Raw genomic sequence first — 23689 nt, 5'->3', positions numbered from 1 at the left:
GAAGAGATGGCTGTTCTTATCTGGGATATGAAACTATCTGAGTAAGGTAGAGTTAGAACACATTTTTTTTCTGAAAATTCTGAAATTTCTGAACCTGTTTTGCTTCTGTATCCTGGCTGACTTAGCAAAGTCTGCGATGACTGACTATTTCATTTAAAAAAATCCATTTTTATTACTGGGAATGAAAAACAGCTAAGGGAGAAAATGCAGCTGGGATGTATGTAGTGAAGACTTTCTAGGCAACCCAAAGTAAATCTGCCAAAGCTAAGTATATGTGTTCTGCCTTGAAGACATTTCTTCAGCAAATGGGATGTCATTTCCTACTCCTTTGTAGTATATATATATATACGGAGAAAAAGTGAGAGTATCAAGACACGTAGGAAAGAATCCCCCAAATCATTGTGATTTCAGAACTGCAAATTAGAAAGAAAAGAAGAATTCAGTCAACAAAGTTATTTGGTGTTTGTTTCCTGAAGAGAGGTAGCAATGTACAGGTGGTTTGTACATCATCACAGAAATGTTTAGGCTGGAAAAGACCTTTAAGATCATCAAGTCCTAAACCTAACACTGCCAAAGTTCACCACTAAAACCTGTCCCTAAGCACTGTATCTACATATCTTTTAAATCCCTCCAGTGATAGTGATTCAACAGCTTCCTTGGGATTTGCTTGGGCTCCATCAACTGACTCAGGATCTGCCACTGACTTTGCCCCTGGATAAAGTCAGCATTCAAACCAGCACACTCTGTGTGGTTAAGAGGGCTCAGAAATGACTTCTTAACACATCTCTACAGATTTTAGAACAGGATATACGCGACTTAGCACTGAAACATTTGCATACCTGCTCTCCTCCATACCCTTACCCCATGCCTTTTCAGGGTGTACGTGATAAATGACAGAAATTGTTAGATAATATTCATGTGGTACTCCAAAATAATTCTGCAGACATGGTAAAAGCTTTTAGAGACTGTAAAACTGATTATCTCTTCTGTAGCTCTTTTCATCTTCAAAGCACTTACCAACATTAACTAATTAATCCTCACAGCGTCCCTCCAAGTTAGATATCTTTGCCATTACGCAGATGAAGGAAATGAAGCAAACACTTTGCGACTAGCTCATGATCACCCAGACAGTTGGTGACAGAAATGGAATTAGAGTGAGCAGATCTGTACTTCCAGGTTCTCTGCTTGAAGTGCCGTGCCATTCGTCTCTTGACAAATGTACTTATAGGTATTGGTAGCCTCACTATGGCTGAGGGCTGAGTTTCCGTTAATGAAATCCCATTAGGAATTGCTTTGATGGCAAGTTTCTTTGTAGTTAGTCAAACTATTATCTTTTTAAACGCTTCTTCTGCCACATTTTACTGAATGGTCCCGAGTGCAAGCGTGAACAGGTTGCCCCAGAAACAATTGACTTTGGATTCAGCTGTAGCTAATTTTAAAGTGCTCCAGATGTTTACTAAAAAAGTTAAACTCTTCTGGAAATAAAACTTACATTTCCTGGCGTTGCACTGAAAAAATGTAAGTCAGTAATAACACTTGCGATATGTATCCATTGTGCTCTCTGTGGGATAATTTACTTAATGGACTAAAATGTTGAGTATTTGAGCATGCTCCTTGCTGCCTTCAGAAGCATTAGATGAGCTCCTGACTGCACTTTGTTATAAGGGAGCCTGATGAGGACATGAGAAAATATGAGAATTGGGGCACCCAAATTACGCTATGACAATATTTTCAAATTGGACGATGTATATTTTTTTGCAGATTCTCGCATGCTGTGGGATTTTCTTTTCAATAAAACAGATATTTCCATTCAAAAAATTATTTGGATGAAAATGCTGTTCTCTAACTCCTAAAAGTTCTATTGAAACTTCATTTTTGTGGAGTCTTGAAAAAAGGTCCGCTAAATATAACAGCTAGCTTACGTGTCTTGGTAGCCACGTCTTTTATGGTGAGGCTTGGCTGTGTAGGCAGTAGAGGAGAATGAGGGAAGCAGTTTTGCACGTGGCTTTGAGTGATGGTGTCAGCAATGTTTAAACTGAGGGAGGAGGATCACAACATTCACTTTAAGGCAACTACTAAATGCTGTGCGTAGGTCAATTGGGAATGAACACAACTATATTTTACTACAGAAGGCATAATTAAAGCGTACACTAGCTATGACTGCCCAGATCTACCTGGAAAATCCATACAGAAAATCATCCTCTGTAAAAAATGAAAGGCTCCCAATTTGCTAATTCTAAAACTTCCACGTTGGCTAATGCTGCTGCTGCCCAGAGGACAGATATATTGTCTTAAAGAGAAAATGTCATTTGATTTAAAACTTATTCTGTTGAGTAGAGCATGTGCAGTGAGACTGGGAGCCTATTTTCTTTAGAATCTGGATTTGATTCTTGGCAAACCTCTGCTCTGCAGTGCTTAGTGTGAAATAGCATTGAGGGGATTCGAACTACTGCAGCAGCAGAGACTGTGTGGCCGGCAGGATGGGCAAAGATCATGGAATTGTGGGATAGTTTGGGTTGGAAGGACTCTTAAAGATCGTCTAGTCCAAGCCCCCTGCAATAATCAGGGACATCTGCAATTCGATTGAGTTGCTCAGAGACATATCCACCCTGACCTTAAATGTTTCCAGGGACAGGGCTTCTAAAAAAACCTGTGCCAGTTTTTAACCACCCTCATGGTAAAAATCTTCCTTACATCTAGTCTAAACCTACTTTCTTTTGTATGTGTTGCAGTGTAGTCAGCATGGCTCGGAGCAATGGGATAGATCTACATGTTGTATGACAGTCTGCCCTATGGGCGGTAGTATGACTGTTTCTTCCCTCCTCCCCGTAAATGATCAAATCAAGATCCGTGAAAATCTTCAGATCTCCAGATCTGTTAATTAGAGTGCAAAATTATAAACATGAATCTTTACATTTTAAGGTATGTTAGGTGTCAGAAAGAGACTTCAAAATGTTTCTGCTCCTTCCTCACATGTCAAGACAGGGTTTGTTTTCTCTACTAAATTGAAAATATAGTGTCTTACTTGCATGTTGTATAACAGTGCAGAAAAGATTAAGCAAGTGTAGATCTCACAGATTTTAACTCTATTTGAGCAGGAAAGCAATAAAGACCAGAAGAGACTTGTTTATTTTTGCTAAGTGGTCTTAAAAAGTATTATGAAAGGTGGGATTTAGAAGTTAGGATGTAACTAGGTGTTGAAAGAAAAATCTTTCTTGTAGGATCATCATTCACTGACCGCGAACCTCATAATTAAAGAACAAGCAGTTGTGATGTTTAGGAAAGAAGAAGAAGTTGACAAACAAGCCTCTAGTCTGAATGTAGCGATGAATTTATCAAAATACTTAGTAACATAGCATTGAACTTTAAAAAAAATGAATTTACCCTGCTGCTGTAATAAAACAAATTGCACAGTAGAAGGCTTAAATTTTTGAAGTCCAGAAGACAGAAGTTTTGGGTGTGGTTGAAGACTCTTCCCCATCTCTTTTAGGGATGTGTTTTTGAACCATCTCTGAGGCTGATGAGCAGCTGGCTTGCATTTCTTTGATGTCTGTCGGAGTGTTTGCCAGTTGAGGAACCCTTTGCCAGGAGAAGAGCTATTTAGCTGTCTGTTAGGAGCAAGTACAGAGATTGGTGAGCAGCTGCCGGAATTGTTCGTGCCATAGCTTTAGCTTTTTCTAGTCCCCAGCTGTTGAGTGCGATGGCTGGGGCCATAGGTCCTCATCAAAGTAAGTGGGATCACGTTGTTTTTTTGTGAGTATTGAAAGCTCCGCTGAGAAGGAGGACAGGGTGGGGGTCTCTGGTGCTGTCCATAAATAGTGCTCAAAGGGCAGCAGACATAATCTTAAAAAAAAAAATAGGAAGTATAAAATTAATATTTAAGCAGACTTCTACATTTTGTCTGCTTCATTAATTTTTTATTAATTTATGAAAATGCTGTTGATGGAAATAATATTGACAGGTTGTGCTGTTTTGATTTGGTTTGGGTTTCTTTAATATCTTTCAATATCTTCTGGTAAACGGAAACTTATCTTCCCGATGAACACAAATCATCTAACAAGCCATATTGGGCAAATGGCCTAATAATACAATAATTATTAGGGCATTAATGTTTCGCGTTGTTCATAACTCAGCTTTAAGAGATTAATAATTAAGACATGAGGGGAATGCCATCTTAAGTGTTGATGATTATGTTAAGACATACTATTTGGAAGGAAATTACTTTCAGGTAGTGACCCTTTTTTTTTGTAGAGGGTGTATTGTGAAGGAAATGCTTCCATTTTTTTCCATTAATTTTTCAGCAGTTCCACTGAAGTGAAGTGATAGGAGCAACTCTCCGTGACTACAAATACACAGGAGCGTGTTATCACTGTTCCTAAAAAAAAAATTACAGTTCCAAAGTTGCTTGACCTGCAGCTCTTTGCCCCCGAATATTGGAAAGCAAGAATTCCAGAACCTTAAAATATGTTTGAAATTTCATAGTTGTTCCTTCTATGTCTGAAACAAATTGTAACGTCTCAGAACTCTGATATGATTTGACGTGTGCATTGAGACTTGCCCTGTGCATTTGGATTGGCAAAGCCACTTTTAAATATGTTGTCCTTTAAATGACAGGGAAGAATGCTTGGAAAATTTGGAGGTGGTATTTAATCGCAGTGACAGTGAACAAATGTACTAAGGAGGAAGAAAAGCAATAATTTACTGTGGAACGGAGTAGAATAGAGCACGGTGGAGTTTTGTAGCTATCTTTAACTAGTTGGTACACCACATCCTAGAAAAAACATTCTGATTGCAGATATTTTTTCCTCTCTCTTTTTCCAATCGTAAGCAATTGTTGAGTATCCTCTCTTCAAGAAGTCATTGAAACAAAAGTGCCTTTTGTAGGAGACAATAATGCTTTGCTGTTTATTAGAAATGAAAACATCTCTGAAAAATGGTGGTGTATCATTTTGATGCTGTAGATATAATGAAAATGTGGTATTCCAATTTTTGTTGAGTATTTCTGCCTCCCATCTTTTGTCATAGAGTATCCGTATCTATGCGGTCTTCAGTTGGGTCCATCCCTTTGTAGAATTTTGCTCTCTGCCCCTTCTCTTTATATCTTCATCCTGGTTTTATGATCAGAACCTGAACCTGGTAACAGTTGAGTTGAGCCTTTAATATCACACAGTGAGATAGAAGTTAAGCATTACAAGTTTACCTCTGCAGAATTGCTCACAGTACCAGTATAGCAAAAGCCTGATCAAAGTTGCAGACTTAATTGGCTTTGCCTTCTGCTTTTGAGTGTCTGAATGCATACGGTTAATACTCATCCCTAATGTGTGAAACACACAACTGTTTCTCACAGCCCGGCAGGCAGGATCCAGAATTCTCCAATAGTACTGCTATATCCTTATCTCAATAGTGCTAATATTAACCCCTGCCAAAACAGACACGAGGTATTGAAGTATTTGTAGCTGTTACAGGATCTCTGCGTATTCCTTGGATTTAGCCTGCAGTAATTCTGTCGTTCATGGTGATCCTGACGTTGCAGCTGACATTGCAAGAAGCAGATTTAAAATATTCTCAGAGTGTTGGTGCTGACTTAAAATCAGTATAGCCTCTACTGACCTGTGAATGGACACATGGCCTTTAAGCTAGACTGCTTGCTTTTCCACCTTCCCTACCGTTTCTTTGTGTTCTGGTAGCAGTCCCCTTTCACGTTTGTAACCTCTGTCAGACAGAGATGGGCTTCAGATTGTAGCCACAAGCTAGCTAGAATCTTAGTTAGTGGTCAAACTTATCTAATTTCAAAGCTTAGCAGTGGCTAATGAACTAGATTCCAATACAGCAAAGTTTGTCTGAGTTCTGGGAAAACTTAGTTTTCTTTATTTTTGTTGACTGGATTAAACCTGACACCATAATGTAGGAAAAGGGCAAGTTCAATACTGCAAACAGTTTTCTGTTTTATTACCTAGAATATTTGCATACTGCAGTGCTCAGTTACATCACAGTTCACAGATCCAGTCTTTGCAATGTAATGACTTCCTGATGATCTGTCTTTAAATGATAAATGAAAAGAATGTGTTGCCTTCCAGCTCCGTATAAAACAAAGTTTATTGTCACCTGCTATTTATTCTGTGGGTGGGAAGGTATGGAAGAAAGGTTAAAAATGTCTATGTTGCATTCTTTTCTAACCTGTACTCATATGGTTACGTTACTCGGATACATTTCTGATGTTATTCAACCTCCCGGAAATAAATCTTCCTGAAATTCAAAGGGTAAAAGTGGCTGTATGGGGTTAATCTCAGGATTTTATGACAGAGTTTAGATCAAATCAAAATCTTTGGCTATTGGTGAACCACAGGTTCTTCTTGATCATGTAGGTCCCTCCATCACCCACTCCAGCATGGCACTTCTGAAATACAGAAATCTGTCACTTCTGAGATAAACCCACTAATCCACCTCTCTTCTTGGCACATTGTCTGTTCAGTGGGCAGATTTCTTATATGGATATTTTCTATCACTTTTGCCAGTGCTACCTCTGTGTCATAAGCTGATGGCTTTAACCTAGTGATTTTCTGTTTTTCAGATTCAACAGAGAAATCCAATCACCTCTCTGTGAAGTGTTTTCGGAGTTTATCCCCTGCTGAAAGTCTCCTCTAAGGTAATGGTTATGAATGACAGCAGGCGTATTGTAAACAAAATTTCTGAAAAATGTTTCTTGCTCATCCAAAGAGCTTGTGAATTCTTTAGTCTGTTATTCCTCTCAGCACCAGCAGCAGCCTCTGCCATTCTTGCTGGTTAAAAATCCACACAAGTCTTTGTTCTGGTTATTGTTAGTTAATATTTCTTTTTAATCATAATTCCATTTTCCACGCTGTTACCCAAATTTTCATGTCTGCTTGTGTTACATTTTCCTTTTTTTGCAGTCATCTGATTTCAGTATCCTGCTTGAATTTTTTTTGTGTCTTCTTTGATAAGTCAACTTGATTAACATTTTAGCTACTCTTACTTTTTTACCACATCTACTCAACTATTTTGTTCATTTCTCTATTAAGAATATTTTTGATATTCTCTGCATGTATGGTCATGTGAATGATCTTGTGCACTTCATTTCTGAAATAACTCTGTCTGCTTTGGTGCAGTTTGTATAGAAGCTTATTCTTTGAGTTTCAAAACGTTTTCCACTGTAAAGGTTACTTTTGGGTTCTCTTGCAGAATGTTTGCATCTTCAGATCCTCAGAATTGTGTCTGTGCCTGTATGTGTGTGTGTATATATATATATGAATGCATGGTTGTATATGTATATATAAAAACATATATGCGTGCGAATACGTGTATAAACCTGCAACTTTTGTTACTACACTGAAAACAAGCTATATATATGCCTTAATCACTAAGTGACATTCTTTTTTTGAGAAGGGAGGATATTGTGATAACTGCAAGGTTCTTATAATGTATTGATTTTTCTTCCTGAGCTGTGTTGATAGTTTTGTGCTGTGCAGAATAAACAACATCTATTGTATTGTAGCACAGGCTGTAGGCATGGTTTTTTAGATTCCTACTGACACTCTTGTAGCAGAGTGCTTCCCTTTTCTTCGGCTTCTTTTATGAGGAAGTCATATTATTTGGGGGGAAAAAAAAACTGGTATGTTATTCACAGTGCTTTGGCTCCTTATTGAAAATTAAAGACGCAGCGCAATCACGAGTCTTTTCAAGTACTTGTATTGATTACTGTTACCGTATTGTTGAGATTAGGATGCAGCAAGATGGTAAATTGCTAAGCACGTATCACATTTTTTGTAGTTCACTGTCAGAAGGTATCGCTGAGGAGGGTTTTTCTCTGTTCATGTGTGTTACCTTAGCACTTCTATTTATTTATTTCTCTAGGTGTTTAGTGGTGTGTTTTACAATATGGTTCTTTTTCACAGCAAACCCAGACCTTGTCAGCGGATGATTATAGCACCTATAAATTGATGACGTTAGGGATTTTATGTATCTATACCTTCCCTTTCTGCTTTCAAGACAGGCATGTGCTGAAAGACCTGCTTCTGAGGTTCAGCGTAGTAACACCTAAGAATGTTACTTCCATGTTTGTTTCTTGGGGCACAAGTTTGATAGTTAGAGTTGATCATGGGATCACACACATATGCAGGTTATGCAAAACTGCCAGATAAAAAGAATCAGCCTTTATACTGTAGGGCCAGGCAAAATGCTGTGTTAAAGGGGTGAAAAATTTAGTTATTCTGGAAAAATTAGTAGTAGTCGAGTTAGAAGGAATTAACCCACTTGTCAGAGGAAGATGCAGTCAAAACTCTAGAGAAGCATAGAGTTATGCCTATTGACAATGGAAAATCATAACCCTCCTCTGCCAGCCAATTCTTTTCATTTTGTCTCTGTTTGTCCCCCCATTGCCTTCACCCGATGACTGCCAGACTCTTGCAGTCCCAAAGGAATTTGTTATGCTAATATACCACAATCCACGAGCAAGTTGTTGGATCTGATCTCTCACTTTCTAAGCAGCAACACCTGAAAGGTCATCGATCTCTAAGCAGGTTTCAAATATTCAAGAGCACTTTTCATCTATAAACTCAGGTTTTGTGCATACATTAATTACTCAGCACTGATAACTAGGGGAGAAAAACAGATAGAAATTTTGTGTCATAGGTCATCCTTTAAATTGTATTAATCATATTAATTCCTTCAAAGGCTTAAATAAATTTGTCAGATTACTCTAGAGGACTATTTGGCATAAATAGTTCAACTAGTAGTTTTTATATAATAAATATTTTAAAAGGAAGTGAATGCAACCTGTGGGACACACCCCAAACTGCTGGATTACAATACATAGTAGTGATCCACAGGGCATTGTTTCCAATACTGCCTGTTGACTAGGTGTGTTAGTGCAGGTTTTTGTGAGATGGTTACTAAACTTAAGGAAAATGTAAGCTAAATTTCAGCAATTAGAAGCCAAATTCTCCATGTTTCTTTCTTGAGATTTGAGTAATTGAAGGGCTCATAGTTTAGGTTTCTGTCTTGAGATCAGGTAATCTCGTGGTTTATGCAAAATGGTTACTTTATACCTTTCTTCTGAATGGGAATTTTTCATTTGCAACTTTACTATCCCTAAAGGTAATTGACTCCATTTGGAACTGATGCCTTAGTTTCAGTCCCAGAGTTATTTAGATTTTAGGTCCGTAAGTAACCTGAGGGAGGTTGAGGAAGGCATTGGGTAGACAGTTTCTATTTTCTGTAGCAGGAATACTTCTGTCTTGTTTTGCCGCCTTGTGTAATGCCTAAAAGAATGCTTAAAAAGTTGCGTATTTATAGAACTGCTTCAAAATCTTAGGGTATATTGTTTTGGAAACTTGTATAGTAGAAGAAAATAATTTAAATGTGAATGCAAATATTGAAGTTGGTAACTTGGAGGGATTATAAACAGGATTTTTCCAGATGTGAAGAAAAACAAAGCTGCTGTAATGGCTCCTGTCCTCTAAAAACAGTGGATGGAAAGAATAAAGAATTACTGAAGTAACTCTGACTTCTCAGTTCCAGTCTATGTTTACTCTTTAGTGGTGCAGGGATTCTTTTTTTTGTTTTGTGATTTTTTTTTTTCAAGCTACATCAAATAAACCATTTTATAATAGTCTTCAACTAACAGCACTTAGATTCTGTGGTAAAGCATTTGGGTTCTTTTCCCCCTCGGATCTTCCCTCCTCTGTTTTTTGGGGTTTTTTTCATTTTTTTTTCCCATACGTAAGTCTTTGAGAAAATATCTTACTTCTGTTTGGCTCTCGTAAGTGTACTACGAGTGGAGCAGGGCATCCACTTCCAGGAATTTATGATGACAATACTTCACAGCCAGCTACAAATATTTATAACCTTGAGGTTGTCTTTGATCCTAAATTAGCTTTCAATTACCATTTCAGTTACAGTGGAAGAAAAATATTTTATCATTTCTAGAATACGGCAAACTCTGGAGGATGCAGTTATTTTAAGACTTCTATAACTAATTATAGCTAACTTATTACCATACAGTGTTGCTGGCCTTCCGGTACCCGTGTTTATATAGAATTCTTCAGCTAGTGGATTAATTTCCTCAAGTTTTACATGGACCATTGCACAAGTGTTGAGAGTCACAGTATTATTTATGAGAATATTTTGGATTACTGCATAAATTCTATTCCTTTGTTATACAAGAGAGAGCAAAACCTCATGAGTCCTCAGCTATTTGTTTAGTATTATAATGAATGTTAGATTAAATTCTTTATTTGTTCTTTGTCTCAGGATTGCAATATGGCTTGAAATTTTCAAATGTGCTAGATGTGATTTTTATCAGGAATGCTTGGAATATGTAGAGACAGTGTCATATTTTATGACCTCTGTAACCTCACTTTCACCGTGATGTTAAATACATCAAATAACTCTGGTTGAGTTAGGCAGCAAAGTTATAAAAGGGTATCAGCATGAAAGTATTGTATAAAAGACCGCTTTCTAGACACACATTTTCCTATTGTAATTGTCAAGAAAATCTTTCATGCACTTAAAATACTATATATCTTTTATTTGACACAAATATTTCTTTGTCAGTCTTTATCAAAAGATGTGCTTACTTATTAAAAACTTAAGAAATATAAATTGAAATTGAAGAATCATGTGATAAGTGTAATCTATTTCTTATCTATTTCTTATTTTCTTTGTTGCCTTTTTTTTTTTTTCCTTCTCTTTTCTCTCCGTCTCCCTGCAAATCTTCTTTTCTCTGATTTTACAATACGTTTGGAAGAATATTTGAGATCAGGAGACATTCAAATACAATTGATCCCCAAGCTTCTCTTATTTACATTTGGGGGAAAGAGAAACTAGGTAAAACCTTTTCTTCTATCGAAGCTGTACCTAATTCCTAGGATTGTGGTGTGGAAAATAGAAAATAAAGTTGATATTATGCCCACACTTGTAGATTAATAGCAGGTTTCTCAATGAGAATAGAAAGGCATTGAAGAAAATATTGATTTCTCACATGGTGGGGAAAAGACCCAAAAAGAGTATCAAACTCTCCTGACTTAGTTATTGCTCACTGGAAGGAAGGAAACTGTCTATGCCAAAGTAGTAACTTGCAGGCGGAACAGAATGTTCTCATTTTGGAGAAGCTTATCAATCATTTGTGAATCTCTGTTCTTGGGTTAGACAATGAGGGCTTTACTAGTTTTGCCATTTATCTTGTTGTAGCATTGGTTCCTTCCTTAGTAATATATGTTTTAATTATGGACTTGTGTCATGCTTTTTACTAATTCCTAAAGTTTGGCTATTGAATACTGTCAGATTTTCCTTTGTCTAAATGTTAATTGAAGGGGTGAAAAAAAAAAGGTGTTTTTTTTATTTAGCCGCCTTATGTTCCTGTTGCTCTGTGAGTAAACAACACAAAATCCAACTTGATATTTTAACTTCCCCATATGATTAACCTTTTCATCAGATGAGTGTAGTGAAAATCTAAATGAAATCGTTGTTGTCTCCAGTGTAACCTCCTGTATTTAATGCCAAATCCATCCTTGTGCCAACGTCTTTGACAAAACGGAAAGGGGAGCTGCCAGCATAGTTGCAGATTGAGCGCTGGTAATATTTTGCCTTTTTTGCCAGTGGACTTCTTAAAAAATGTTGTTGAGGAATAGAATAGCTCTGTGTTTCTGTACTAAAGTCTGCAATGATTATTATAACAGGTACTCCATTAAGAGACAGCTCTGTCACGTTAATGTGGAGGCTCCAGACCATTTACTTCTCCCTATAAAGTTTTCTTGTGCAACAGTGAAGTAGCTTTTCATGTTAGTAGTACAAGAACGTTATAGATTGATCAAAGGTCACCGTCACTTAATACTGTTCTCTGTTTTAAGTATAAAATGGAGAAGCCCAAAGTAGAACATGAAATATGAATATCTCTCAAAGTGTTAATCAGAAAATGCCAGCGGAAACCTTGGAAGAGAACAATTCAAATAAAAGAAATAGGGAGATGCAGAATTGTGTAGAAGTGCCAGAGGATTGTGGCATATTTTATTTTTATTTTTAAAGTGCAGAAACTTGTTTTGGAAGATGACCTGCTAGTTTTTAATTAAATACCAAGTTACTAGAAAAAATGGATTTGGAAGATTTTGAGGATTTTTTGGAACAATGTTGTTTTGCCTTTTAGGTTGGATTTGTAGCTTCCATCATCTGTGTTTTAACTCCAAATTACTGAAGGTAGCCAGTCCTCACCTACCATTTTAGCAAGTATCTGTGAAATGTCTATGGTAGTGAGGCTGCTAGGCAAAAGCATGAACAAAAATGATGCTTAGTTGCACAGTAACTTCAGTTGTGAGCATTTTTCATACAGTGTTCTTGTGCACTCACGAACACGCATGTGTACAGACAGATGTGGGCATATGTAGTTCTAAATGCAGCAATCTGCTTTCTGGTAGTTGGAAAAGATATGCATTAAATAAGAAGGAAAAACATTATATTCTTATGTAATAGTTAAGATTATTTGCATTTTAGTTACTCCTTTTTGCATAGCTGGAAGTTTTGTGAGGAATATTTAAGTATTTGAATGTCATTTTCTTCGTATGTAAAAACCTCTTTTCTTTCTATAAAGTGGAAAGGAGACTCTAGGTTTTAATTCTTTGCTCTAAAATCTCCTGTGTGTATTTTAGCTACAAGATTTGTCACACCTCATGCTCTTAGGTGTTGTTTGCACAAATAGTTTGATCGCATCTATTTTTAAATACAATTTGTGCAAATGATGAAGTAAATATTTGTTCCCTTTACAGTACTGCTATTTCTATTTACATTAGTAAAAGTATAATTAATGTGTAAGTGTCCTTCTGATAAAAAAAAATAAACTTTACATTTGCTATATTTCAGATTGAGATTAATACCCTACAGTCAGTGCAGGATGTTGTTTCTTAGACATCTAAAAACTATAGATTCTTGCTACGGGATATTTATACCTTGGCCAAAAATGACTGGAGAGGTGGCATGTGATTGATGCCTCTGTGTACAGATTATTTTATTGCCAGGGAAAGAAGGAAATACACCCCAGAGTTGTAGCAAAGTCAGTGTTTTTTTGGTGAGGATCTTGGCTTTATCGAAGAGACGTTGCATTGCAGTGCGCTGGGGCTTTGCGAGACAGATCGTCATAATCTCTGAGACCATAACCTAACAGATTAAATAAAACAATGAGTGTGTATTGTCAGAGCAATTCTGTGTAGAGGAAAAAAAAAATAGTTAGTGGGTAGATTTATGGGATTAAAGCGTTGAGTTTGTTTACACACACAAATTACTGTAAGTTGCTTTTTTATTAAGCCAGTCACTGGTTTGTTAAAAGAACCATTTTAGAACAGATGAGTTCATTTAAATGAAGACTGAAGGATCCAAACTCTCACAATGTATTAGTAAACTCAGTCCCTGCCATTCCTCTGCTCAAAAGTGACATAATCTTTTCTTATTTCATGTTTATTTTAACTTGCAGACTTTTTGGAAGAACTGGAGACGTATAATCCTATATCTTTATTACTTTACAGCACTAAATAAATGCTTGGAATGCCGCAAGGTATCTGACTAATCAGAAATTCAAATAATTTTTATGGCGGAGAGATGCTGGCTCTTTTCTTTAAACACTTTGACAAATGGCACAAATAAAGAGTATCTATTATTTGTGGTCCTTTGATTTGTTGAGAATAAACAGAGAAACATGCTATGAAAGTGTATATCCTTGTCACAAATGCAACTCTTCACTCTAAGGAAATTACTTAAATCTTTAAATAAGTATTCTACAGTGAGAGAGAGCCTTTTCATTGTCTTTCCCTTTAATGGCTCAGCAGGTATTTAAATGTTTTATTTTTTTCACTTCAAACTGTCAGTGTGAAGGACTACCAATAAATGTGTTAGTTTTATATAATCCAAAATTCCCTTTGCTCAGCTTATTAGTTTATAGTTATCTGTGTGAGTTAGAAATCTATTACTGTGTGTTCATCTTTCACCTAAATCTATTCACCAAGCATCAAAACTCATCAGTGTGATGGAATAATGCCATTTAATTAGTCTTTGATATACAGTTAAATTAGGTCTTAATAAGGGGTAGTGCATCCTAAAATCAATTATCTCGCTCTTCTTAATAAGAGCAACTAATTAGTAGGTAAATCGCCACAGTTCCCCTTTTATCCTACGGTTTTTACAGTCTTGTGGAGGAGATTAGGCTGGGAAAATTAGTCCAAAATAGCTCAGAGAAACGTTAGGGCATACCTCAGAAAACGCTTTGACAGGCAAAGTACTGTACAGAAAAGAAACAATAACGAAATAGAGGAGAGGGAGAAAGAAGTCTTATCAAAAATGCTTAATTTCTTGGTAATTTTACCCAAATTCCTTGTGTCAGGTAACCTGCCTGACAAAAGCAGACAGAAACTATGTGTTGCCCTGCCTGCAGCAATCTGTCAACGTACAGCGAGTGTCTGTCTTGGGGTTCATTTTGATGCAGTCGTCAGTTGACAAAGATATCTGGTTTTTCATGAAAGATTGTGCAGCTCCAAGCTAAGGGTACTTTATGGGCCTTAAGCACAGTCTTTACTAAATATACCTTAATGTGGAGAGCGGCTTTCTTTTAGATGGAGAATCAGAATCCCAAAGAAGAAAATCATTGTCGTGCCATATGAAAGAATAGCCTGGCAGCCATGGAAAAAAAGTCAACGTTTCTTTATAGGTACCAAAATTGTCACATGTTTTAAGGATGCATGTGTTGCATTTGAGGTCTCATTTTTTTTTGGCACACTTCCATTTTCTTCAAATGGAAGATTCTTCCATTTTGTAATCTACGCTCCCAGCTACAACAAATTAATTACTGGAAAAAAAACTAGCGGTTACAAGGCCAGTCTTGCAAAGAATGCTCAGGATTTCTTCACAAGTTTCGTCTGTCTCAAAATGCTACTAGACATCTACTGACTTTGACAGACCCTAATTTCATCCAGTCATGCAGGCTACTGTATAGTATATTGCCATAGATTTGTCAAATTTGACAGCGCCTTGTTGAGTTTTTGCTTTCAAAAGATAGTGTCATTCTCTTTCATAGGATGGTAATTTTTTTTATCGTGGTTAGACATTTGAAGGGAACTCAAGGACACGCTTGTGATTAATCAAGGAAGAGAGGTTTTTCTCATTCTTTTTCTGCTGCTACTACAGCCTGCATATACTAGTCCTTTTACACTAAACTTCCTTGCCAAGCATGTCAGAGAGATTTTACAACTGTGAAAGTGTGATGTTATTGCTTCAGTTTTCCCTTATGCTTATTGTTGCAGTTTTTCTAGACACTTTCTGGTGTTAGTCATTAATGACAACACAGTGCCCCCGTTTAGAGAGTCTGAGGTTGCCGTCTGTTCTTTATTTTTCCTCCTTACTGTGTTATTCATGCTTTTTGTGGAAGGAAACATTCTGAAGGTAGCTCTTCCTCCCTGTGAAACTTGATGAAATGATGCATTCTTTGTTATCTATTCCTGATTCACGTGCTTATCCCAGTAATTCAGTTATCTTAACATTATCAGAAGGGTTGGAGAAGCAGTCCTCCTATATGACTTTTAACTGGTCTGGGACAGGTGATTACAGTGGTGAATATTTGAATCTCCAGACAGCAACATTTACATTAGCATCTCTGTCATTATGTCAGTGGTGATTTTGTTGGTGGTCGGCTTAAGCGGCACAGAAGGACAACAAACATGACATCCAGTGTCCTTCGATGTTGTTTGTAACCGATACAGAATTTGTACACAAAATGTTGATATGCCCTACATACTGTTTGTACTTACATCTGTGCTCTCTACACATGTTAATAAAACGAGTTACAAATTAGCCGAGCTCTTGTGGATGCCTGTGGGGGGCAGGCGAAGTGAGAACAACAGAAAAAACAGTGAACACAGTATTTGGAGCTTGCCTTTGCTGCCTTGGTTGAATCCTCAAGCCTGTTTACTTTTTCTGACTCTCTCCTCAACAGCAGAAAGTTAAGATGAGGTGGGGATTTTACTGGGCCACAATCCAGCCCAGGTACTATTTAAGTGTTAAGTCTGCTTCTGTGGATGACCTCGCATTTAACAAGACTGAAGGAAAGAAAATGAACTTATAATATGGCTTCCATGACCATGTTTTCCTTAGATGTAGGTGTGAAGTTTCTGGATGGACACTAGTTGCAAGTTTTAAGCTGTATTTAAAGTATATCCTTTAACATTTTTTTAAATCAAAATTGAAACGGTGAATTTGACTAACTTGCAATTAGTAATGAAATACTGTGGGCAGCTGGGAAAAAGCCATTAAATGTGTTTGTAGCATTCTTTGTATTTCCCATATATACAATTTCTTTTAAAAACTTAGAAAAAAATCGGCATGCTTTGAAACAACTGGAGAAGGTAAAATATCAGGAATCCTTCCATTGACCTCTGCAGGTTAGATCTATTTCATGGCTGGTACTGAAAGGTCATTATCTCCCATTCTCCCTTTTCCCCAGCTGTACGGCTTATGCAAAGGCCAGGCTGGAACCCCCAAGGGTCACAGTGGTTTAGTTGGGTTTCAGAAACAACTCCCATCCCCTAGAACAACTTTTTTTTTTTTTTATTTTTTTTTTTACTTGCAACAGTAAGTTTGGATCAAACTGTTGCCGTAAACAGTACTAACAAGTTGTTTAAGGAGTAACAGGAAGTTAATGCACGAAGATAAAGGTTCATTGCTGCTTTTTCAAATTTATTTTGTGGTCCTCAGGAAACCCCATGCCTGTTTTACGTTCTTCTCTGCATAACTCTCTACTTTTCCCAGTATGGAATGGGCATGGTTCAAGTAGGTTCAAGTGCTTGCAAAATATTGAAGGGTTCATGGCATGCAAGTTTGAGAAAATACCTAAGTCGACATATTTGTAGTTTAATGAAGCTCATTTTTCCTTTATGAAGAATAGCCAAAGAGAAATAAAAGATATCTTTTCTTCTTGTCTGCTCTCTATTACAATAGTAATGCTTCTTATCCCTGCCAAAGGGCATGGTGGACTGGGATGAAATCACCAGACAGGACATAATTTCAGCTCCAAATGCCCTCTTCTTTTATCCTTCAAGAGCTTTTATTGTGTGACCCACTACTCTGTGAAGTGAGGTATGTTCTCAGCAGTATCCATCAATTATATTTATAGATCAATGATGCATGTTTTATTTAAAACAAAAGATACTGGCTAAAATTGGCAACCTATGTTCGGTGTCAGGGAATTAACAATTGAGCAGGTGTGTTCTATTCCCTGTCATCTTGTCTCCTCAAAGGAGCTTGGACATTTTGTTGCTGTCACCTTGCTATGGTTCTGTCATGATTTACATCTGCAGCTTGTAAACAACAGTCCTGCAAGCTTGACAAGTGGCAGTTTTGCTAGTAAACAAATCAGCGATGCACTTAGAGTGATTAACAGGGATTGCTCGCCTTTGAAATGGGGTTGGTGCCTGAAACGGTTTGTCCTGAGCGGACCTTCCCGTTCAGGATACCCCCACTGAGGGGTGAGGAGGAATAAGATAAAATTACCTTCTGCCTTCACATGTGATACCTGTGTAGGATTCGTGCTGAAATCAGTAGTTTGTATGAAACTTCTGGTGTTGTCTGGTCCACTTGCATTCTGTTGGTATCATTCCCAAGACCAGTTCCAAAATCAGAGACTGAGCATGTCTATTAAACAAGATCTTTGTGAGGCAGTTAGTTGTTCGTTTGGGTGAATAAAGGAAAAAAAATGTCAGCACAAGGATAAAGCCTTGACACCCGTGATAGCCGTGACTCGATGCAGAAGGTGCAAGAACAGGCGACTTTCAAATTCTGTGACAAACTTGCCCGCATATCCTTACTTTTTGTCTTCAGATATTTGTCAGATGGATTTTTCATATATTCCGCATGTAACACTTCAAGCTTGTTTAAGTGTTGTCTGCTGTTATCACGAGGTAACCTTTCAGAGTCTCATCCCAGGTGTCATAAACCTCAAACAGAAATGCTTAAGAGTAATGCTCTGACTTAGAGAAACTAAGAGAAACATACAGATACTAAACCAAAATGAAATTTAAATCATTAGAACAAAATCTCCCTGATCTTAAGTTCAAATGATCACAGCTGTAATGACCTGTGGAGTTGCTTATCATGAACTTTTCAGAATCCCACTCTTAACCTTATTATAATTCAAATTAAAATGTTATTTAAAACCACCAGGCCTCTTTGCAGGCAGAGGCGAGTGACTTTACTGTCCTTTTCCCTGTATGACTGCTGGATCATGCATCAGTGCAAAATGAGTATAAAGCACTACCAAACAATAAAGACTGTTCGAGTATTTAACTTTCTGTTGATATAAAGGACTACAGTGAGTAACTGGGGATGGAAATCAGCTGCAGGGAAGCTGCATCCTGGTCTTCAATATTAACAAACATTTGTTAGCTCATCCAGAAAATCTACTTTACTAGATTTGCTACTTCCACATACATACCTGTGTGATTTGTCTCCCCATTCTGTATCCTGCCTTCATAGACAATGAGATGTGCTGATTTAAAGACTAAGATTGAGATCAGAACCATGAGATACCATGGGCTGAATTTTTTGTGTATTCCTTTTCAGCAGGAATTTGATTCCTATTCTCGCTCTCTTCTTTGAGATAAAACCTTCTAGCCTCTCTAGGAGTCTGGGGAAAAACAAAAATGTCAGCAGCTGTACAACAAATTATAAATTTCACCTGCATTAAAAATTTAATTTAAAATAATCTAATCTTGTCTAATTTTAAATGCCAGCAAGTCTGATATTTCTTTTACATGAACTTGAATTTACATCCTACAGCGATAGATGGTTATAAATATTCCTTATTCTATCACCTGTTAATCATTTTATGTTTCATCTCTGCGCTTTGGGTAAACAGAATGCCATAAAACGGTAACTGAAGAGTAACTTTCTTATCTTGTTGCTTGCTGTCCAAGTATTTCATTCCCTGATTTTTTTTTCCTATCAATTTCTCTACATTTTGTCTTTTTCCCTTCTCTTCTTTTTCTCCTTTTACCTCTCAATTTCTCCTTAATTTCTCAACCCTCTCCTCAAGACACATCCCAGTACTAGGAGAAAATGAAGCAACCTCCTTTCTTCTTCCCTTCTTTCTGTCCTACCACAAATATGGGGACTTATTTAGATCCATCACGACCCCAGCCATGTAACAGTTAGTGGTAAACTCAACTCTTCTCAGCCTTTGTGGCTCTAGCTCTAGGGCGAGTAAGCTCAGCAATCCATTGTTTTATTTAGTGCAACTAAAACAATCTGCTACCGTTCCTCAACCTCCTTGGCACTGGGGAGGAGGCTGGGCCACCGGGATGGAGGATGGCACAGAGCGAATCTGGGAATGGAGATGGCTGCAGCAAATTATTGGGTTAGTTTTCCACTCTCAACAGCGTTCTTTCCTTATGCGAGTGTGTGCTTTACCTATGACTACAGCTGTCATACAGCTGGATAAATGTGTAAATAGTAATTGACTTATCTTGACCCATTGTTCCATTTCAGAAACAGGTTATTTAACAAATGAATGTCAAATGCTTTCCTCTAATTTATGAATTGTACTGCTACTGCATGGAAAGCAACTTTGAAGTGAGAGTTTAATAACGAAGGCATTTTGTTTATGTTACCATCCATTATGGCCGTGATTAAACCTGACGGAATTCTAGATTGCCACAAAGGAATTTTAGATTATTCAGATGGATTATTTTCTTTAAAGAATAATATTATTGGCGTGTTGTGCATTGTCCAGTGCTGCTGGACATCATGAGTACAGGGAGAACACTGTACAGTTGCTGTTCCTGTTTTAGCTTGAATGTTTTCCCTAGCATTGCTGTGCCTTTTGACTTTCATTTGTGCAGAGATACTTCTCAGTGAAGTCATTTATCACTTCACATTACAATTATGTTATCTGAAGACAGCATCACATAATGTGCAAATAGGATACAAATAAGAATTGTTTTGCTGCAAAGTGGCGGATCACGTTTGTGTGTATGCTTTCTTCCATCAGATATGGAAAATGCAAAAACAACTGTAGAAGGGCAAACATATCAACTGTAGAGCTTTTATCTTGCAAAGGAGTTCAGAAAAAAAATATTTTTATTGCTGTGATTAGCATCCTTAGTTTGATATATTTCCGATTTGGTGTACAGCCAATGGTATTATTCAAGTACTGAAACCAGTATGTGTATATTTTTCTAAATAACATTTATTTAAAGCTTGATACAAGTATTTCCTTTTTTGAAGACCACAACAATGTTCCAAAGCAACAAGGGGTTCAGGTCTCTTTGCGTAGGATGAAATCTTGCAACAAAAGTTGCTTCTTTCACCCCTTCTCTTACTCAGCTGGTCTTATGCGTCACTGGAAGCTGTAATAAATATTTTGCTGCCATTGATTTCACATTTACTCCATGATGGTATTACTTTAAGCTTTCAAGGCCTCTATTTTTTTTAATCTTTTGAGTACAGATGCAGGTTACACATCTTTCCATTCTCTGTGCAAGCCACCATTGGTGCTGGCCGGCACGCTGCAGAGAAGGGGGACACCCACCTCAACTGGTCGTGGGCTAGAAGCTTCTGCCACAGCAAGGAACACTTTAACCTTTCCCTATATATCCAAACCAAGAAAGGATTTCATGTAGTCTTCCAATTCTGATAACTTTGAATCCTTTTTTTGCTGAAGCTCACCCTTTGTCTTGCACCGTCTATGTTGTTTTGTGGGCGTTCTGGTAACAAGGCTTCTTTCGTAACTATGAGTGGTCTGTAGTGTGGTTCCTCCTTGTGATCAAGTGATGTTCCAGTAATATTTAGGCGATTGTTGTGTTTAAAGAGGTTTTTACCCAAAGGGGAATTATAGTCTCATATGATAAGACTTATTTGGATCCTGATCTGGGGGAAATTATTAACTGCCTGAAAGGAGGTTGTGAAGAGGAGGGAGCTGGGCTCTTCTCCCAAGTGACTGAGGATAGGACAAGGGGGAATGGCCTGAAGCTCCGCCAGGGGAGGTTCAGGCTGGATATCAGGAAAAAATTCTTCATGGAAAGAGTCATCGGGCACTGGCAGAGGCTGCCCAGGGAGGGGGTCGAGTCGCCTTCCCTGGAGGTGTTTAAGGAACGGGTGGATGAAGTGCTTAGGGACATGGTTTAAGAGAGTGTTAGGAATGGTTGGACTCGATGATCCAATGGGTCCTTTCCAACCTTGTGATTCTATGATTCTATGATTCCTAAACAAACTCTGACAGGTCAAGGGCTACCAACACATTTAAGATCATATTCTCCAAGTATTTTAGGTCAGATTCTTTCTTTCATTCCTTTGCTGTTAGTACAGGGAATAGTGAGATAAAATCAGATACTGTTTTAGCACAGATAATCCTGCGTACTCAAATAACAAACTTGTATGAGTTATAACAGGCTTGAAATTAAGAATCAAATATTATGGTATTCTTTCCTTTTTGTTGTTTGAAACTTGGATGTTCACGGTTCCAATTTTGTTGTCACAAACGTGAAAACTACAACTTTAAAGTTCTAGCTTGCACAGCTAATGTATAGTAATAAGACTATAAGAAATAATATTATTTACTTGGTGAACTTGTAATACCACTTACACACAATGGAAGCACCTTCTGTCCTGCTTTTTGCATTGCAGTTTCTGTTCACGTGTTTTACAAAATGAACCACAGAAATAGCCAGGTCCAATTCTTTCTGGAGTAAAATTTTACATCCTTCCTTTAGGTCAACACCTCATGACAGCTTTCTGATTTTGTTTTTGACTCACAAATGAAGCACAAAAAAAAATTCTTTTATTACCTATGGGGTTAAATTCAGTTCAGAAATGCAAATATAATTACGAATGAAATGAAGAGAAATTGTTTTCAATGAAGTCTCAAAACATAGTACTAATCTTAGGATTTACAAAACACATTTATGCAGAACCTGATTATTTAAAGTAATTCAGACTTTTTTTTTTCTGTTTATTGGTCTACAATGAAATAATTCATAACTAAATAGAATATTTAACTATCTCATCTTAAAAAATCAATTTAAATTTTATTTTCTGGGGGTTTTAGTTTGTTGTTTTTTTAATAATTGATTTGTTGTTGTTTTGGTAATCAATTCAAAATAACCACTGCATATGATACTTTTCTCTGTGCAGTTCTTCAACAAACCACTGAAAGAGAAGCTGCCTTTGTTTAAAAACTTTAACTAAATGCTCAGTTTCTTCCACAGTTTTCCAATGAACATAGTCATAATAATTAAGGTCTGCAAATGGTTCTTTTTCTTTGAAGAACTTATTGCCATAAGATAGTGCCTTCATGTGCAAACATTGCAGTTTCAGATTATATCGAGGATATGAGGAGCTAAATATTCACAGTGTGATCCTTGTGGAAGGATTTCTGTATTCACTAGTACATGATTTCCAGGAAATAGGTGAATTAATGTTCATTAGCAAATAACTTTATTTAAAATAAATATCATATAAATATCATACTTGCTTAAGAGATTGGGCATACATGTACATATCTCTGTCTTGATTTACAAGCTGTGTATATATATATATACATATAAAATAATATGTTAACTATGACAGACAGGAAGATACTGTTTATTTGAACCAAGGAATCACTCCTAGAAGCATTGGGATTACCAATATTTTCCACATAAAATGTAAAGTTTTCTTATGAGGTGGGAAGATTCTGCAGTGTAAAGATAAATATGGAGATAGAATTATGTTCAATAATGAAGGAACAATATCTCTCATGTCACCAAAATGGAAAAGAAAATAAATGCTACTTGCACCTCCCAGATGGCTGTAATTACACCATTGGCTGTAATTCATTTGAAGAAACTTGTTTTTCGAGTGATTTACCAGTACAAATTATGACAAAAATATTTATGACACTGCTTAAGCAGCTTGGCAAAAATGTGCATTCTCTGATAAAGAGAAAGAAAGGTTACAGAGAAGTTCACGTGATGATTTTTAGAGTCTTCCTTTTTACCATTATTGTTCAGGAATTATTTTATTTTTAAAGAAGAGTATTTGTTGTGTTGTACATCTCTCAGATAAATTATCCTAGTAAAATTTCTTTATGAACATAGGAGTGTTCATCAGGGGAAAATGAAAACTCATACAACTGAAAGAAAATGACTGTGAAGAAAAAACACTAAGAGACCTTGAGGTGATAGCGCGAAAACAAATTAGATGTTAATCTGCACAGTGATATAGCCGCAACAGTGTTCAGAACATCCGTAAGCAGCGTGCACAAAGTCATCCCAGTTTTGGACAGGGGAAGAGACCCTTTCAATAAAGGTCATGGAATAATAAACTCAAACCACCACATTACTGATAAGTCTGATCAATTATAATCTGTTTAGAGAAAAGCAAGATAGATAAGGGAGCCAGTCAGATTAATAGTAATTTCAGATTAATAGTAGTAGATCAGATTAATAGAGTCAGAAGACCAATAATGCTTGAGTAACACTTGGGAAATAGCAGTTTCATTTGACATTATAAGGGATATATCGTCAGTCTACTCAACTACATTGCAATAAAACTGCAAGCTTTGTTATTACACCATGAAGATGCTGAAGACGACATTTTTTAAGTTTTACGGTGTTGCAACACTTTAGGCAGACAATGAGTTTCTTACATGTGTATAAGATGAAGTGAA

General features: G+C 36.9%; 1 protein-coding gene across 1 annotated transcript in view; it reads left to right on the top strand.

Annotated features, from left to right (window-relative positions):
- TENM2 (teneurin transmembrane protein 2) overlaps positions 1–23689 on the top strand; it is a 961638-nt gene that overhangs the window by 158710 nt on the left and 779239 nt on the right. Inside the window, exon 2 of the mRNA XM_054079360.1 lies at positions 6572–6646. The gene's annotated coding sequence lies outside the window, so the exon portion shown is untranslated. The remainder of the gene's footprint in view (positions 1–6571; positions 6647–23689) is intronic.

This window comes from Cuculus canorus, chromosome 14 (assembly GCF_017976375.1).
Source record: "Cuculus canorus isolate bCucCan1 chromosome 14, bCucCan1.pri, whole genome shotgun sequence".
Taxonomy (NCBI): Eukaryota; Metazoa; Chordata; class Aves; order Cuculiformes; family Cuculidae; genus Cuculus; species Cuculus canorus.
The sequence above is the reverse complement of the archived record's forward strand: the minus strand, read 5'-3'. Positions and strand labels throughout refer to the sequence as shown.